Raw genomic sequence first — 20,088 nt, forward strand, 5'->3', positions numbered from 1 at the left:
ATTTCATATTGTTCTAGTGTGTTGAGTTTCTGGCTTTTTGGTTGGATGTGCAGTATTTCCATGTCTGTGTTGATGTCTCTGTAGGTGTGGTTGGCATTTGTGATGTGTTCTGCATATGTGGAGGTGTTTTGTAATTTTGTTATGGCTGTGATGTGTTCTTTGTAACGTGTTTGAAATGATCTGCCTGTCTGTCCTATGTAGAAGTTGTTGCAGGTGTTACATTTGAGTTTGTATACGCCTGTGTGATTGTATTTGTTTGTTTGTGTAATCAAGATGTATAAACTTCGGATTATATTGTATTAGAATGTTCAGAAAATGTAGGGGAAATAGTTTTAATAAATAAATTTTGATTCTATTAAGGCTGCATTGAAAGTATTCAGTTTTTAGCTTTGTGAATGTAATACCCGTTACAATGGAATGACCCATTAATAATAATGAAATATAATTATTAATGCATTATTTTGTAATATTACAATTATATAATAATAATAATTATTATTATTGATGATGTTTCATGTCTTTATTGATTCGTATTGTCGTGACATTGTGTACATTTTGCAGTAGGCCTACTGTATGCCCCAAATTTAAAATAATGTTTAAATACAATTTATGATTCACAGAATTCCACGCTTTCAGAAGCTCTGCATTACATGATTTATTTTGTTTTGTATTTATTGATAAGGAAGGATGGTCATAAAGCAATGTAATGTATTAAAATCATAAAATATTATTGTCCTAAATAATTTTTATATTTCTTGCGTGTTCGGTAATGTTTTTAAATGTGCCTGTCCAATCGAAGCTTAATTATCAGCCCCCAATAATATACACATTCATTCCTAGAATCGTCATTGACGCTACAAAACGTAAATGTTTTTATTCCCTACTTATTGTTGCAGTTTTTAAGCAGGAATCTCAATATAATTTAGAAAGCTTACCTCAGTGGGAAGAGGTTCATCTTGGTTGTCCCATGGAAATCGAACCGAGCTCCTCAATACACATACTCTTCATAAGCGCTATCTTTGCTTGCTTAATTGAAATCAAAAATCATAATGGCGGTCCAATATGTCATTTGAATTGTTGAAGACGACATTGTTACGCGTTGAGCGATGAACTCGAATTCCATAGAGAATGGAAGAATGGAACTAGCGTCAGTGGAGTGCGATGTGCGATGCTATTTCTCAATGGGGGAACAGGTCTGAAACAACACATAATAATAATAATAATAATAATAATAATAATAATATTATTATAATAATAATCTGTGTTACGAGATAGCAACATTACCAATTCCTTTTTATTTTTACTTCATTTACAACTTAATCAGAAAAAGATATGTTAATATAAAACAAATGAATGATATATTATTGTTATTATTACGCCTAAATATATAATACCGTTAACTAAAAATACATAAACCTAAATTAAACCTACAATTTGCCGCTTGACGAGCACCCAGTTAACCATTTCACAGAATTATAGTAACTACTTTGAAAATGTCTTGTATAAGATTTTGTTTTAGTTTTATGTTATGTAAGGAGAGGAGTAGGCTTGCCATTCAAAATAACCGCGCTTTTCTCAGCAAAATTGATCGAACCAGATCGAACTACAATGCTCTCGACTTCAGCCACTGCCATCGTGATCTAATACAGGCCGTAAGGCAGACCACGTGACTCGCTTAACAGCTGATCGCGAAAGGCGGTCTTTCAACCATATGAATTAGTTGCAGTGCATGAAGAATAACATATATTTCTCTGAAATGCAGTGTAATTGCGTCAGTAAAATTTTAAACAGTGATTGTGAGACACTTGAGACACAATTTACTTGCAATTTAAGGTATAATATTATTTTTGGTGTGAAAATTACGTTGTTGCAGGCAAAGTTCGTATGTGTAATACCTGCCTTTATTTCGATTAAATATTGCGTCCTTATGTGGTTAAGTGAAATTTTGGTCTTATAAACAGTAGGCTAAATATGTGTAATAATATATATACGTGAAAGTGAAACATTGACTGGCATGTGAAGTAAGTTGTGATTAGGCCTAAGTGCAGCGTTACCGTTGTTACTCTTGTCTAATCCATTATTGCTAGTTTACCGTATTTGTCTTATTAAATTTAAATTATTGCGCCCTTTTTATTTGTGAATAACCTACATTATACGAGTAAATAATACGACGTTTGATAATATACACAATTTGAACTAAAAACGAGATGCATATAGTATATTACGAAAAATTATACCCTATAGTTTTCATTACTGTTACAGTATCTAGAATTGTAATTAGTTGAAATAAAGCACTCATGCTTCATTACGAAATTCTTGCACATTCATTTATGCACGTTTCAACAATTTTCAGTTGCATCGCACGCATAGGCCTATTTTAATGTGTTGAAGTTATAGGTTATGTTTATTCTATCAGTACTTGCCTTATTTTCATATTCGCAATTATGCATTATAATTAAGCATAACGCTACGTATAACTTGTAAATGCAATTTGTCTACACTTCAATTGTATTTATTCGTTTCAGACGGTACTCCAGTCTGAAGTCTGATTAGTTTAATATGTTACTAGGGCTAAACTAGCGCTGAGGTAGTTCCCTTCGTATTCATACATCTTGCATATACAAATTAGTTCGGTTCGTTCAGGATTTTAATATGCCTTGCTTATAGGATCAAATGCATCTCCACAAAAAATAAATTCAACTGTTTTCAGTTCAGAAATTACCGGAACTATACCTCAGGGCTACTAAGTAATATAACGTATGTACATTTCATAGGAGGGACTGTGGTGAATTTTCTACCTATAAGTAAGAACGGTAACCGTGTTCTGAAGTTCATCCTAAAAATATATTCTTTATTAAATCTCAAAACAGTTTTCATTCTCAACTTATAGCCTAAAATGTTGACGCAGGTAGGTTATGTTAACATGGTAAATTCTCTTCACATAAAAATAACACAGTTTTATTTATTATTCCTGCCACATTATGCAACACATAAATGGAACTTATGCACATATTACATTGAATAAAAATTTAATTGTATTATTTATTTGTTCCCTATTATACTGGGTTGTAATGAATTGTATTTATCTAATCTACCAGATTAACACACAATTGTACATACACTAATTTCATAGGAGGGACTGTGGTAAATTTTGTACCTACAAGTAAGGAAGGTAGATGTGCTAAATTAAAATCACAATATAAATAATTCTTCTTTATTAAATCTCAAAATAGCTTCCATTCCAAACTTAAAATGTTGATGCAACCAGGTTATGTTAACATGTAAAACTCCGTTCACATTAAAATAACACAATTTTGTAATTATTTCTGAAACATATTATGCAATAAGAAGTGTGAAGGGGTCTTATACACACATTACACTAAATAAAATTGAGCACCGACACGCTATAAAGTAATATATTTCACTCAGCTCCGTATACTCAAATAGAAAAGCCCGACTCATCGAGTGACGTCACACAACCTGCATTACGGCCTGGTCTAGATCACTATGGCAGTGCCACTGCCATCGTGATCTAGACCAGGCCGTAATGCAGGATGTATGACGTCACTCGATGGGGCGGGCTTTTCTATTTTAGTATACGGAGCTGAGTGAAATATATTACTTTAATGCGTGTCGGTGCTCAATTTTATTTAGTGTAATGTGTGTATAAGATACGTTCACTTCTTACTGCATAATATGTTGCAGAAATAATTACAAAACTGTGTTATTTTAATGTGAACGGAGTTTTACATGTTAACATAACCTGTTCGCATCAACATTTTAAGTTTGAAATGGAAGCTATTTTGAGATTTAATAAAGAAGAATTATTTATATTGTGATTTAATTTAGCACATCTATCTTCCTTACTTGTAGGTAGAAAATTTACCACATTTCCTCCTATGAAATAAGTGTAGGTACGTACGGTTGTGTGTTACTTCATCTGGTAGGTTAGATAAATAGAATTCAATACGACCCAGTATAGTAGGGAACAAATAAATAATACAATTAAATTGTTATTCAATGCGATGTGTGCATAAGTTCCGGCTAGTTCCATTTATTTGCTGCATAATGTGGCAGGAATAATTATAAAACTGTATTATTTTTATGTGAAAAGAATTCACCATGTTAACATAACCTATTTGCGCCAACATTTTAAGTTGAGAACGAAAGCTATTTTGAGATTTAATAAAGAATATATTTAGGATAAACTTCAGAACACGGTTATCTTCCTTACTTATAGGTAGAAAATTCACCACAGTCCCTCCTATGAAATGTACATATGGTTATATTACTTAACTAGGGTTAAACGAGTGCTGAGGTATAATTCCGGTAACTTCTGAACTGAAAACAGTTGAATTTATTTTTTGTGGAGATGCATTTCATCCTCCAAGCAAGGCATAATAAAAGCCTGAACTAACCGAACTAATTAGTATATGCAAGGTGTATGAATACGAAGGGAACTACCTCAGCGCTAGTTTAGCCCTGGTAACATATTAAACTAATGAGACTGGAGTACCGTATGAAACGAATAAATACAATTGAAGTGTAGACAAATTGCATTTACAAGTTATACGTAGCGTTATGCTTAATTATGATGCATAATTGCGAATATAGAAATAAGGCAAGTACTGATAGAGTAAACATAACCTATAATGTCAACACATCAAAATATGCGTGCGATGCAACTGAAAATTGTTGAAACGTGCTTAAATGAATGTGCAAGAATTTCGTAATGAAGCGAGCGTGCTTTATTTCAATTAATTACAATACTAGATACTGTAACAGTAATGAAAACTATAAGGGAAGTATAATTTTTCATAATATACTATAATATGTATCTCGTGTTTAGGTCAAATTGTGTATATTATCAAACGTCGTATTATTTATAATGTAGATTATTCGCACATAAGAAGGGCGCAATAATTTAAATTTAATAAAACAAATACGGTAAACTAACAATAATGGATTAGACAAGAGTAACATCAGCAACGCTGCACTTAGGCCTAATCATAATTTACTTTACATCCCAGTCAATGTTTCACTTTCACGTGTATATTATTACACACATTTACTGTTTATAACACCAAAAATTCACTTAACCACATAAGGGCGCAATATTTAATCGAAATAAAGGCAGGTAAACACATACGAACTTTGCCTGCAACAACGTAATTTTCACACCAAAAATAATATTACACCTTACGTTGCAAGTGAATTGTGTCTGAAGTGTCTCACAATCACTGCTTAAAATTTTACTGATGCGATTACACTGCATTTCAGAGAAATATATGTTATTTTTCATGTACTGCAACTATTGATATGGTTGAAAGACCGCCCTTCGCGATCAGCTGTTAAGCGAGTCACGTGGTCTGCCTTACGGCCTGTATTAGATCACGATGGCAGTGCGCTCGCGTTCGGTATCGGTGAAGTTGGAACAGGCAGGAGTCACCCGTTCCATTGCCATTACTTCGTCAGATTTAACCTTCCTATTGTGAATGGGTCTAATTGACCCATTGCATTTATTAAAATTAACACAAAACCTACAAAAAACAGAGATAATGTGACAAGACTTGGAGTAATCCTAAAAAACATGATTAGCAATATTTCCTATTACTTTTAGCCACAAAAATATAGTACTTCGTCATATTTTTCACTTTGACACATCTATTGTGTTTGGGTCATTTAGACCCAGTCACGGATTTTGATTTTAATGATGAGTTACGTACTGTTGTTGTGTTCCGATACACTCTCTCACACACTCACACTCTCTCACACAAACACTCACTCTCACACACATTCACTCTCACACAGTCTCACTCACTCACACTCACTCACACTGATATTAGCCTGTGTGTACAGATCTGCTTGATAATCACTTCAAGAACTATGGGACAATATGTATAGTAGACCTGTTTTCTGTGCAACAGTATCACTTCAATTTTTTGATACTACTAGCAGGTTTCTCAGGTTTGACAACAAATCAGTCCGACCAGTTAGATGACGTCATGATAAATTGGCTACTATTATATCTTTTTTCTAAATGTCAAAAATGTTCTTACCCTACCAAGATGTCACAGTATATGAGCAGTTGGTGCCATTTCGAGACAAATTTTCCTACCGCCAGTACACACAAAATCCTGAGCCAAGTATGGTATAAAATTGTGATATAAAAACAGCATAATATGTTTGCGCAGCAGATATGTGCAAAGCAACGCCAGAAAGTGGACTACGAGAAACAAACCAACGCAGAAATATTGGTAGCATTGAAAAGACTGATCACAACATCACCACGAACAATTTTTTTACCGGCTATATTTTGGCCGATTCCACGCCGTGGTCTAAGGCATCCTGCCTAGGACTCGCATTACGGAATGCGCGCGGGTTCGAGTCCTCATGAGCGAAGAAATTTTCTCATGAAATTTCGGCCAATGTATGGGACCGGTGCCCACCCAGCATCGTGATGCACTTGGGGAGCTATGATAGGTAGCGAAATCCGGTTATGCAAACCAGCTATAATGGCTGGGAGGCTCATCATTCTAACCACACGATACCTCCATTCTGGTTGGATGATCGTTCACCTCTGCTTCGGCATGTGACCGTGAGGCCAGCAGTCAGCTGATCGGTCTTGGCCTTTCATGGGCTGTAGCGCCACGGATTATATTTTGGCCGAGGAACTTCTCAAGAAGAATCTAACGTTAGTCAGAACTCTAAGAAAAAATAAACCATAAGATATGCAGGGTGTCCAACCATGTTCGGATTTCAGTCCGACGTAACTATGGTGTCGTATGTGTCTTAGAAGAATAAATCAGTGATTTTGCTGTCCACAGTGCATCACTACTGCAGTCTATCTTCAGAACACAGAAAGCCTGAAATCATATTACATTACAACAAAACGAAGGGAGGAATTGACACCACGGATAAATGTGTCAGTATCTACTCTTGCAAAAGGAGTGCCAAAAGATAGTCTGAATGTGTGTTTTATAATGTACTTGATATTGCAGGAATAAATGCTTATGTATTATATGTTCATGCGAGTACAATCTAAGTAAATTGTACAGATGAAGATTGTTCCTGAAGGAATTGGACTAGGCCTACAATTAACACAAGCAATGAGAGAAAAAAAAAAGATGACAAGAAGCCTGCCTCAGAAGATAAAACTAAGTTTGGAAAATGTTCCAGGAACGAGTTCAGAAGAAAGTGCAACAAAATGAAATGCAGACCGAAGAAAGACCAAATTACTATAAAAATGCAATAGGTGCAAAGCGTTCCCCTGCCAAGATCATGCAAACATTTGAGGCCTATTGCAACATTTGCATAGAATAAATTGGTAATTATTTTGTGTTCACACATTGGAAAATAGGATATTATATGCTTGTTTTGAACCAAGGCTTAAATAAAAGAAGATGTTTTACTATTATATCCATTTTTCAAAGCCTGGGTCAAACTGACCCATTCACAACATGTGTGACAAAGTTTCGAACATAATAGGAAGGTTAACTCAGGCCGCGAATGAGTAAAACGTACGGATTTTTAAAAAACTGTTGTATAATTTTACACACAATATTATCTTAGACTGTGATATTATGTCACGCGAAAAACTCTTCGAGCTTAATTGTTTTCCGAATTATCACTAAAATAAACTAGCATGGATATATATATATATAGCTTGAGATTCCCACTCACATCATCACGCACAGCAGACGAGAAGTGCTCGAGTCATTTTCACTTCACTGCAATAAACCTGCTAATGATAGCTGTTTTTGCTTTTCGAAAACAGCATGTAGGCCTACACTTTAGAATGAAGTATAATCTCACAATCTCAGTTAAGGGGGCAAGGAGAAAGGGAATAGTCTGTTCCATAGAGGAACCGCCACTGACTAGCGTCAGTGAGGAAGCTGTAGATAAGAAAGTTGACAGTATTGTTGGTGACTGGTAAATCCGGCCCTGTAACGAATTTCACCCACTCCACTTCTAACAGTCCGCACGCTGTCAACAAACACGTGACAAACAGAGGTAGAGGGTAGAGAAGAGACTGCCCTGCTACTGCTACTATTGATAAAAAAAACATTTTACTCACCGGTGAATCATAATGGTGTTGCTTCAATTATATTAGCCTCAGAAACCGTTTTAGCTGTATTTCATAACAGCCATCCCATTAACTGAACACATTAACCTGTTCAAATATTTTATTTACTATTACATATTACTTTCTTATTTTCTGTTACAAAAAAGGGCGCTGTTTAAAAAAAACAGTACTATATAAACGATTGGATACACTTAGATAAATCACACGAGAAATGCCAAAATTCAAACATTAACCAAAATGACATATTGCAAAAAAGGGACGAATTCACATTGCATATTTCTGACAACAAAATCAGAAGGAAAATAAGTTTGAAAAGATTTCTAAGACCCTGGTAAATTACTACGTACATTAGTTCGCCGAAATTAACTATTTCATCAAACATTTGTGACAGATGGTAATTAAAACATTATTGGAAACTTAGGACTGCAGTGTCCTAAATGTAATATATCGAATAGCAAATGCACATTAAAGCGATCTGAGGGTATTCTGAAAATGACTATAACTACAGCTAAATAGTAAATACTAGTTCGCTATTAAGTAGTTTAATTAGTAACGGGAAAACGTTATGCCAATCCAGTCGCAGTCATTTCAACAGCTGTAAATGAATTAACATACTCCTTTAATAAATTGCGAGTTAATCACACTCTTCAGTAATTTCAAAATTGTTTTGATAAGCTAAGTGCAAATTAAGAGAAAGTGCCAGCCAGCACTTTGCTGTAAAAATAGAATAAAATAATACTTTTAAGAAGTCGCGTTGTGAAAGTAGCTAGCAATACATTTTCACAAGAAAGAAGTGTAGGGTCCACAGTTACGACAACATGTGCTTCCCAACTAGGCAGTCCGTGGTTCCATTCCTGACGTGGGGTGAAATTTATCTCTATGCCACAGGACTCGGTAGGTCTTGCACTTGTCCTGTAACGTCTCCACGATGGTCCTGTATTGTGAGAGATATGTCATCTCCTACATCTCGTTGGCTTGTTGAGTCGGTTAAGGGGAGGTGGTACACCATGGCAGATTAAAATATGTGTATGTGTCCTGATCCATTTATAAAAATGTCAATCAGTACAGAAACCACCAATATATTAGTTTACCAAATTTCATCGCCCTAGGATTGGTAGTTTTAGAGAAAATCCAAAATAAAGATAGCAAATTTAATATTGCGGAGATAGGGTGTACCACCTCCCCTTAAGGTGGAGATAAAACAAGACAAAGAAGTTGTGTACGAAGACCTGCCAAAGAATAGCGAGACTCCCTCGAATCATTAAGTAATGTCTGCATAGACTCAACTGACATGGTCAATCATTTGAGACAATAATAATAATAATAATAATAATAATAATAATAATAATAATAATAAAATCCGCCTGTCATAGCAGGTGACCATATAGGTCCGGAAAACAATTAAAAAAAATGTATATATGAAATAGAGAGAAAAATCAATACAGTTGGTAGCAATCATAGTACAATATGCAATTTATACTTCAGTTTTTGAAAGATGGGACATGAACAGGAGCGTTGCGATCGAAAAAACAACTGAATGTCATATCGCGTGGTAGGTCTGTTGCAACGAGTTAGAAAGAGAAGAATCTCTCTTTCTAACTCGTTGGTCTGTTGCTATGATAACAACAGTTGAGTTGCCAAACTTACCATTCCCACGTGGCGAGTGCTTAATAGCTCTCTTAGCGACATTTATTGTGCACACAGTGTTAGCATTGGTACGTTTCGTCTTTGATTCTCTGTCGATTTTTGTATTGTTTTCTTACATTCGCGTCAATTGTCAATGAATGTTTTAACGTCAGCCATTTTAACGTCAATTGCTAGCTTCCATCAGCTGGCAGCGTGGTAGTCCATATTGGCAACATAGCACTGTAGTTCCAAGCTCGGACGCTTAACTGTCATGCCCCATCTTTCGAAAAACAAAGTATAGAAAGTTTAAGAGATTAAACATTATATAAATGATTATGTAAATGTCTATGGATTTCTTTAAGATATTTAAACAAATATTTTTAATATCTTGGGATGACATATTATCATATTGTTTCAAAATGTCAGTAGTATATTTATACGCCGATCCGCGGGCACCAAAAAGCAAACCCCTCACCTCCCATGTGTAATCAATTGAATTATATCTCTCACTCGTGAGGAACACATGGGCGGTAAATGACTTGATTTTCTTTATCAATTTATTGGCTTATTTTACGACACTGTATCAACATCTAGGTTTTAGCATCTGAATGAAATGAAGGTGATAATGCCGGTGAAATGAGTCCGGAGTCCAGCACCGAAAGTTACCCAGCATTTGCTCGTATTGGGTTGAGGGGAAAATCCCGGGATTCGAACCCGGGCCACCTGATTTCGCGGCCAGACGCGCTGACCGTTACTCCATAGGTGTGGACTTTTCTTTATCAATCGCTAATGCTTGAGATACATCCTTTTCGAACCGTACAGTTGGGTCCAATATTACTGCCTTCGTTTGTCTATTAAGAGCAACTATAGACCCTCGCCTGTTACTGCCATCCTCGTATATACAATGTACTTCAAGATTTTTATTTTCCCTTAAATCTGAGGCAATATAAGAGCGAACACTATGATGACGTACTTCCGCTTATATAAATATTAAATCTTGGAGATTTTGTAGTTGCAAAGTTGCTATATCTGTAGGTGGTAACATTGGAAATGCAAAATTCGTCAAGGTTGCCAGTAGAGAAATATGAGATATAACCCAATATAACTCATTTGAATATAATATAGTCTTAGTGAATACTTTTATTTTATCAATATTGTTATTTTCGTCAGTAATTTAAATAAAATATTTGATTAATATTGTTATTTTCATCAGTAATTTACATAAAATTCTCTTTATTAATAGACGTTATTAAAGTCATAGGTTGGTCGCACTTTTACTCTTGCCAAATGTATTGAAAAAAGATAGAATTAATGTGGTGCTTTGTTGGTTTCTTTGTTACTATTTTTTTACTAGTAATACATACTATTAATATAATATTGACAAGTAAAGGTGTTTGTTTAGGGGTTTAATTTAAATCACTCATCGATACACATGGACTTCAAAAAGAATTTATGTGGTTATTTTGACTGAATATTAACATAAGTTAAGGTTAGGTTAGACATCGGTGCCGACATGTCATTGTCTCATTTTTTATTTTGTATAATATTCTAAGCGTCCAGCGCATAATATAATTTGAATGCATTTTATTTATATTAAATTGGTATTTACGTAAAGAGATATTGGAGCTCTACTCTTTATTGTTTCAGGTGGCGTTGTGCTATAATTAGCAAATACAACAAACCAGTTACGCACGTGTGGAAAACATAGGAGCAACAATTAACATGTTACAGACTAAGAGTAAGGTGTACGTTTTGGTATTGGTTCAAAATGAAGTATTCGACAGTCGATTTCCGAAGTAGATAATGTAATGAAAGTCTTAATGTATTGCATACCGTACGTTTGAAACTAATATAATTTTCTCTTATAATGTATATATTAAAATAGCTTTATGAAATATTTCATATGTTAGCATATTAGTATGGTAGTATTTTATTACCATAGTACTAGGCAGCAAATGCTAAGGCAGTACATTGAAGTACATTATACTTGTATTGTATTGCCTTAGGCCTAAATATTTTTAAATAAAAATAATATTACCCTTAGAATATTACGTATTAAATATCAGTTGAGATCACGGTTAGTTTACAGTGTATGAGCGAGGGCTGTAAATTATCATATGAAGCTTTAATTCAGGTCCATCTGTAAAGAAGTCAGGAGACAACCAATATGTTATGCACTAGAATTTTATCATCATAGTATAATATGCAAACAAAAATTGAAATGAATATCTTGTCAACTTCGGACAATGACAGTGAGAAAGAAGAAGAAACTGGTATTACTAGTGAAGACGGTAGTTTTGACAGTAGCACCTCAGAAATAGATATGAAAGGAAGGGTGATGTTTGAAAATGGGGATAGAGGCAATTCCATCATAGAACACATACCCTCTTGTACAAGACTGATGTATAATCAGAAATATGAGTGCAAGGAATGTTCAAAATCATTTTCCTCTAGGTCTGGATTTCGAGATCATAAAGCAATGCATAAGGGGGAAACTCGTTACATTTGCCAAATGTGCAAAAAGCACTTTTATTCTAGCAGCAAACTGCATCGACATGAAATGACTCATAAAACAGAACGACCTTTCGTTTGTGATGTTTGTGGTAAGAGTTACAAATCTGGTGGAGACTTGAAGTCTCACCTTCCTAGTCATTCAGGTGAACGTCCGTACTTGTGTAGTGTGTGTGGTAAAGCATTCAAGGTGAAGAGTGTGTTGACGGATCATTTACGCTGCCATAGTGGGGAGAAGCCCTATGTTTGCCATTCTTGTGGCAAGAGCTTCTCAAAGAAACGTAATTTAACTGATCATTACAAGATTCATAGTGGTGAGAAACCGTATATCTGTAACTTATGTGGCAAAGGATTTACGTACAAAAGTGGTCTCACTAAACACGGAATTGTGCACACTAGGGAGAAACCATATATGTGTACCTTTTGTGCACGTGCATTTTCTGATAAGTGGCACTTAACACAGCATTTACGCTTGCATACGGGTGAAAAACCTTATGTTTGTGATCTCTGTGGTCAAGCATTCACACACAATGTATCACTTAGGGAACATGTTCGACAGCATAGTGGGAAACTCTGGACTTGTGATGTGTGTGGGAAGTCATACTCCAGTCGAAGTAGTCTCACGGCCCATACCAAACAAATGCATGCAGTGTAATTCACTACATGTTTTATTTTTTTTTAACAACATGGAGAAATAAATGTCAGATTTAAGAATTCTTTCTTTTGTGACTTAATTATACAGAGTGGAAGATAACCACTGCACCAAAATGAAACTGGTAAGAAATCATGAAGATAGATTTGAAAAATCGAAATAAGTTTTTTCCTAACATTTACCATTTTAGAGGAAATCGTTATGTTTCTATGAAGCATTTGACAACATCACGGCTACTGCAATAACTAGCAAGCATGGTCTGCACTGTGGCAGGGTCATAGCAGATGTAAATAAAAGCAACTCCTAACATTCGTCATCCTTTCTCTTTAGGGTAGGAAGAGAATGAGATAATGCACTTATGGCTTCAACATCATCATTTCCTGCATCTCCCACTGGAGCAAAGGGCCTCAACAAACTTTCGCCACCATCTTCTATTCTGAGTGATATTGAAAATTTCATACCATGCTGTCCCTGCCGTCTGTATTTGCTCTTCCACTGTTCTTCTACAGGTAACCTTTGGTTTTCCTCTATTTCTACTGCCTTGGGGGTTCCATCTTAAAGCTTCTTTCTCAATAGAATTTTCCTTCCGAAGAGTATGGCCAATCCATCCCTATTTCCTTCATTCTGCTCTTCTTGGCTCTTTCTCATAACTCTGTTTGAAATTGTGTTTGGCACCAAATATTTAAGACCCTTTTAAGGAAGCGATTTGTAAAAACTTTGAGAGATCTCTAAAGTTATCTTCTATGTTTCACAACCATATAGAAGAACTGCTTTCGCATTACTCTGAAATATTCTGATTGCAATTGGATACATCCCCTCAACCAAAAGAGAAACTTTACAAATTTTTTAGATGAACTTCAAGAAGATCATAAGAAATTCTTCAACTTTACACGAATGAGTGTACAAAGTTGTGACTATATATTAGGGTTAATAAGCATTTAATTGTTTATGTTATTTGTGTTTTGACAGTCTTTTAATTGTTAGTTTTAAACAATATAATACTTACAAATGGCTTTTAAGAAACCCGCAGGTTCATTGCCATCCTCACATAAACCCACCATTGGTCCCTATCCTGTGCAAGATTAATCCAGTCTCTATCACCATATGCCACCTCCCTCAAATCCATTTTAATATTATCCTCCCATCTACGTCTTGGCCTCCCCAAAGGTCTTTTTCCCTCTGGCCTCCCATCTAACACTCTATATCCATTTCTGGATTCGCCCATACGTGCTACATGCCCTGCTCATCTCAAATGTCTGGATTTAATGTTCCTAATTATGTCAGATGAATACAATGCGTGCAGTTCTGCGTTCTGTAACTTTCTTCATTCTCCTTTAACTTCATCACTCTTAGCCCCAAATATTTTCCTAAGAACCTTATTCTAAAACACTTTTAATCTCTGTTCCTCTCTCAAAGTGAGAGTCCAAGTTTCACAACCATATAGAACAACCGGTAATATACTGTTTTATAAATTCTAACTTTCAGTTTTTTGACAGCAGACTAGATGACAAAAGCTTCTCAACCGAATAATAACATGCATTTGCCATATTTATTCTGCGTTTAATTTCCTCTCGAGTGTCATTATATTTATTACTGTTGCTCCAAGATATTTGAATTTTTCCACCTCTTCGAAGGATAAATCTCCAATTTTTATAGCCTATTTCCGTTTCATACAATATTCTGGTCACGAGACATAATCATATACTTAATCTTTTCGGAGTTTACTTCCAAACCTATTACTTTACTTCCTTCAAGTAAAATGTCCGTGTTTTCCCTAATTGTTTGTGGATTTTCTTCTAACATATTCACGTCATTCGCATAGATAAGTTGATGTAACCCGTTCAATTTCAAACCCTCCTTGTTATCCTGAACTTTCCTAATGGCATATTCTAGAGCGAAGTTAAAAGATAAAGATGATAGTGCATCTCTTTGCTTTAGTCCGCAATGAATTGGAAAAGCATCAGACAGAAGCTGGTCTATATGGACTCTGCTGTAAGTTTCATTGAGACACATTTTAATTAATCCTACTAGTTTCTTGGGAATAGCAAATTCAATAAGAATGTTATATAAAACTTCTCTATTAACCGAGTCATATGCCTTTTTGAAATCAATGAATAACTGATGGACTCTACCCTTATACTCCCATTTTTTCTCTAATATCTCTCGAATACAAAAAATCTGATCAGTAGTCGATCTATTACGCCTAAAACCGCACTGATGATCCCCAATAATTTCATCTACATATAAGGTTAATCTTCTCAAAGGAATATTGAACAAAATTTTGTACGACGTCAACAAAAGTGATATTCCTTGAAAGTTAGTCTTGCCCCTGTCTTAAAAATAGTTACAATTATAGACTCTTTCCATTGTTCTGGTACAATTTCCTTTTCCCAAATAGCAACTACAAGCTTATAAATTTCGCTAGATAATGTACTTCCACCCTCTTGTAATAATAATAATAATAATAATAATAATAATAATAAAATATGTTACTGCATACCTGAAGCATTCTTTTCCTGAGATATTTCTTCCCAAAATCAGTCAGTAGCGTCTTTTTTTAGCATACTCTTGTAATGTATAATTGTATATTACAGGTCTTTCCTGAACTGGAACAACAAATCACATTAATCTGAATTTCCTTCCGATACTCGGAAACACTGATAATATGAAATAATGAAAGCATGTGCAAACTGGACCATCTCTAGTTTCCTCGAGCCGAGACATAATTCCAGACACCTTCACTGTTTTGCCTCAAACAGTCTCTGACACCCTGAGACAAGCGTCTCTATCTATGTGCGGCGGATCCATAACAAACCTTATTAACTTTATCCTCGAGTAGGTCTCTACAAAAATGACTTGTCACAAGCTATCTTGTCTCTTCCTGTGTGCTCTCAGCCTAAGAAATCAGTAAGTGGTTTCTTGTCCTGGAAACAATGATTTAGGAATTTCGACAAGTTGCTGTACTTTTAGAAGATATCCACTGTTTTTGTTTCTTACATTGAGACACCAAATGTAGGCTTTGTAATGTAAAAGAAGAAACTGCCTTACTGTGATTATGACTAATTCCGCCTCGGAAGATACAAATTGTGTGGTACCATAAATCTGTGGCGCCACCTGCATAGCTCTGTCGGCTAAGGCGCTTGCCTGGAGTTGCGTTCGGGCGCGGGTTCGATTTCCGCTTGGGCTGATTATCTGGTTGGGCTTTTTCCGAGGTTTTCCCCAACTGTAAGACAAATGTCAGATAATCTATGGCGAATCCTCGGCCTCATCTCGCCCAATACCATCTCACTATCACTAAACCCATCGACGCTAAATAACCTCATAGTTGATACAGCGTCGTTAAATAACCAAGTAAAAAAAATAATAAATAAATCTGTGGTAGAGAACATCACCAAAAGGGAGTCTGAATAAATTGGTACAATTTAATGAAGTTTCAGGACTGTTTATTTCCACCTTTTGGCATTACAAAAGTAAGAACTTAGGTCCACTGAGTCTCAAAGCCATCTATTGTTTTAGTTCATTTCATTATATAAGTCAGAAATACTATGGTAATTGCAATAAAAGATTGAAATGAGACACAAAGTTACAGTATATAGGCTTCATAAGAAAAAAAAAAAGCCTTAATAACTCTAATCTCTTTTGAAAGAGAAACCAACATCTTAGCCATGTGCCAAATAGATAAAAGCTCTGCACTTTGTAGTCTGTCCTCTCTTATTATAGGTCTACACTACAATATTGAGGATTCCACACTTCCACTTGATCTGCATATTACATGTATTAGATGTGCATACACACGCGTACACACACACACACACACACACAGTGTAAATTGATATATGAGACCAACTCCAAGAATGGATTCATACAATAAAATTCGTTCAGATTCTGTTTTCTTTCTCTTCAGGATATAGGCAATTTTGTCTTCTAATCTCTCTTTATAAGAGGTGCCCAGAATGAGTGCTCTGAATATCTATTAAAGCCTATAATCGTTCTAGTACAAAATATTCTTATGCTATCGAAACATCCAGGCATCTATTGGATTTCTTGGAAACCTTGTCGAATACATTGGATGAAGAAATTCTTTATTATTGATGGATGTTCAGAATGTTTCAGATGTTCACAATTTTAGATGGGGGTCATAGTTAAGTTAATGCTGGGTTCGATTCCCGATGGAGTCATGGATTTTCTTCATTGATTTAATCCTTCTGGTTACACCATGGTCCTGGGGTTTACTCAGACTAACAGAAATGTGTACCAGGAGTATTTCCTTGAGGGTGAATATGACAGGTATATAGGACTGACATCCCTATTGTTATTGATGTAGATTGTCTTATACAAATGACCCTAAGCAATGGGTCACTATGATCTATAATGGGGATGGGATGATTTTACCTTCACAGCCTTAGATGATGATCCAGTGGATACGAGTTTGAAAGATGCTGCCTAGCAGTAAGGTAATGGGATCTTCATTAACTATCCATTTGTTAGGAAACTAACGACCATTGAAATGCTTTTCTCTGCTGTGCTGAAATGACAAAGAGCGTAATTGTGCACAGCTGTAAGATACTACAAAATTGCAACGAACTGAAAAGATCATAGAATAGTGTAAAACAGTGTTAAAAATTTGTCATTAAGACCTTAAGAGAAAATCCAATGTTATTTATAAACAGTTTATGAAATTTATTATTCTAGTTTGCCACAAAATTAATGGAACACAAAACTGGTTATAATTCAGAAACAAAGATAAGTCAAGTATTGTGTAAACTTATATGAAGTAAGTTATTGTTTTTGAGTGCTGAATTCATTCCTGAACTAGATAAAATGTACAATATTAAGTATATGGCAATTTTAAGTTTGTCACAGCTCGTGAAGCTACTCTTGGACAGATAACAGTTCGAATCCTGCCTGTCCCCCCCCCCCCTCCTCCGATGTTTTTTCAAATGTATACAAATGCCAGGCCAAACTCTCGGACTCATCTTGCCAAAATGTAATTTTGTTATCACCAATATCGATGCTAGGTAACCGAGCACTTGATACAGCTCCTTAAATAACCAATTAATAAAAAATGCCACTAGTGGACACATAGTGAGTCTCTTGACAGGGGATCAAGCATGATGCCAAGACTTCATCTTTACCAAGCAACACAGAGACATCAGTTTAAAGTCCGTACCATAGGCGTATTAGAACTCATGTCTCATAATTTCAAACAACTTCAAAACTGTTGCTCATAGCCATTGCATATGTAGTGGCTGGAACCAAATGTTGCATGTTATATTCATTTATTATAATAAATATTAATGTAGGTGCTGTTGTTTTACTTATAAATGTTTCATTGAGCAATTTAAGAATCATTCTCTTTAAATAATAATTTATATACGTATATATGTTTTATTATGTGCCATATTTGGTAAAGATTGGGGTTCGATCCCAGGTGGTGACAGGATTTTTTCTCGTTGCCAAACTTTCAGAACAGCCCCAAGGTTCACTCAGCCTTCTATAAAATTGAGTACCGGGTCTTTCCCGGGGGTAAAAGGCGGTCAGAGCGTGGTGCCGACCACACCACCTCATTCTAGTGCCGAGGTCATGGAAAGCATGGGGCTCTACCTCCATGCCCCCCAAGTGCCTTCATGGCATGTTACGGGGATACCTTTTATTTGGTAAAGATTTTTACAGTGCTGCAATGAAATGGAATTTGTATAACCTATAAACCCAGAGGTGCCTGATCTAATGTCATATATGTGTGCATGTATATGAAAAGAGGCCAGCCATTGAGTTATTAACTAGTATTATTCTTGAACTCTACGATATTGGTTCACCATGTGCATTAAAAGGAAGTCGTGGATTTAAGAAAGATAATACAATTAAAACTGAAACCATATTCTTATTAAAGAAAAACCGATTTTCAGTATAGACGTTTCTAAATTTATAAGATGTACAGTATAACTAAATTTATTATACTTAAACTTTCATATGTGGTTACATAATCGTATATTATTACCTATGCCGATTATGCTATTTTCTGTTTCATTGATATGTTTCATTCGGTCCCCTTAATTTCCAAAATAAGTGAAAATGTAGTTTAATGCTTCGTCTGATCGTCTGTGTATCCACGTGACTATCCAGATTTTCTGTCTCAATTTGTCTCTGTTTATTTTATATACATTGGTACATTAAATGACTTATTTCCACTGATCTGTTCGAATCACGTTTGAATATGACTACTGCTGTTCATCTCTGCAAATGACCACATCGTTTACTGTCTGATCTCTGTGGCCAACATTCATAAAATAACCACATGTAGCACCAGTACTTGAAATGCTACAATTGCACTGTAAACCTCGCACATTGCACTATGGATTTTTACATCCTTCTGTATTACATATATTTAATTTCTGTTGTAAATAATACCGATACTGAAATTATTTTATAATTTATTATGCTGCATGAACATTTCTGTATCGATACTAACCCCTTGTATTGTGCTAATATATTGTAAAACTTTCCTGTATATAGGCTATTTCAATTAGACCAACTATAATTAAGACTTTGTAGTACTATTAAGATTTTTTTGACATGTTCCATATTCTAGCTGTGAAATGATGTACGGATACCATGGAATGTAAATAAACACAATACAATACAATTAGTTCAACTCTTTCAGTGGTTGAATGAACACTAGGCTAAATGTCATGGCAATAATAATGAAATCAGAGTCCTTCTCTCTCTCTCTCTCTCTCTCTCGAGTAATAAACATACTATTCTTGTATCAGTAAACATTCTCCTTGATGTGTGTTACAATGCATCTTGGCCCAGCCCATCTTGGTTTGTTGTTTGTCTCCAAACGTTTATGCAGCTGAACTACTGTTATTATACACACTGATGCAGGTAGATATCAACACTTATCTGCCCCATAGAAGGATGGGATATTTTTTGTTAAGTGCATGTGTTTACTATGCCTATACTGGGTGAACAGTATAGAGCAGAACTCGCACGGCCTTGAGTCCCCCACCTCCACGTGCATAGCTGGCCGGCTAAGAGCCGTAAAACCTGTTCTCCTTTATACTGTTAACCCAGTATGTATTTCCATAACATAAACGTTGATTTGTACATATATTAATTTGCAAATAAACCACTTATAACTCTTCAGAATTATGCTTTCTTCATACCTAATACTAGAGAGGAACAGTAACTTATATCACTTTCATCTGAAGAG

The 20,088-nt window shown here is 35.3% G+C and overlaps 2 protein-coding genes across 7 annotated transcripts in view; one reads left to right on the forward strand and one right to left on the reverse strand.

Annotated features, from left to right (window-relative positions):
• LOC138705844 (uncharacterized) overlaps positions 1-1,226 on the reverse strand; it is a 38,208-nt gene extending 36,982 nt beyond the window's left edge. The window contains exon 1 of the mRNA XM_069834527.1: positions 936-1,226. The gene's annotated coding sequence lies outside the window, so the exon portion shown is untranslated. The remainder of the gene's footprint in view (positions 1-935) is intronic.
• Positions 1-20,088, forward strand: part of LOC138705841 (DNA-dependent protein kinase catalytic subunit-like) — a 290,093-nt gene that overhangs the window by 30,567 nt on the left and 239,438 nt on the right. For 3 of the 6 annotated variants that reach the window (XM_069834519.1, XM_069834525.1, XM_069834524.1), the window contains exons 1-2: positions 11,035-11,201; positions 11,360-11,450. The gene's annotated coding sequence lies outside the window, so the exon portion shown is untranslated. Of the gene's footprint in view, positions 1-3,857; positions 3,874-10,842; positions 10,974-11,034; positions 11,202-11,359; positions 11,451-20,088 lie in introns of those variants that run through there. The other 3 variants (XM_069834522.1, XM_069834520.1, XM_069834521.1) reach the window with 3 other exon arrangements.

The sequence above is a fragment of the Periplaneta americana genome, chromosome 9 (assembly GCF_040183065.1).
Source record: "Periplaneta americana isolate PAMFEO1 chromosome 9, P.americana_PAMFEO1_priV1, whole genome shotgun sequence".
NCBI classification, from domain to species: Eukaryota; Metazoa; Arthropoda; class Insecta; order Blattodea; family Blattidae; genus Periplaneta; species Periplaneta americana.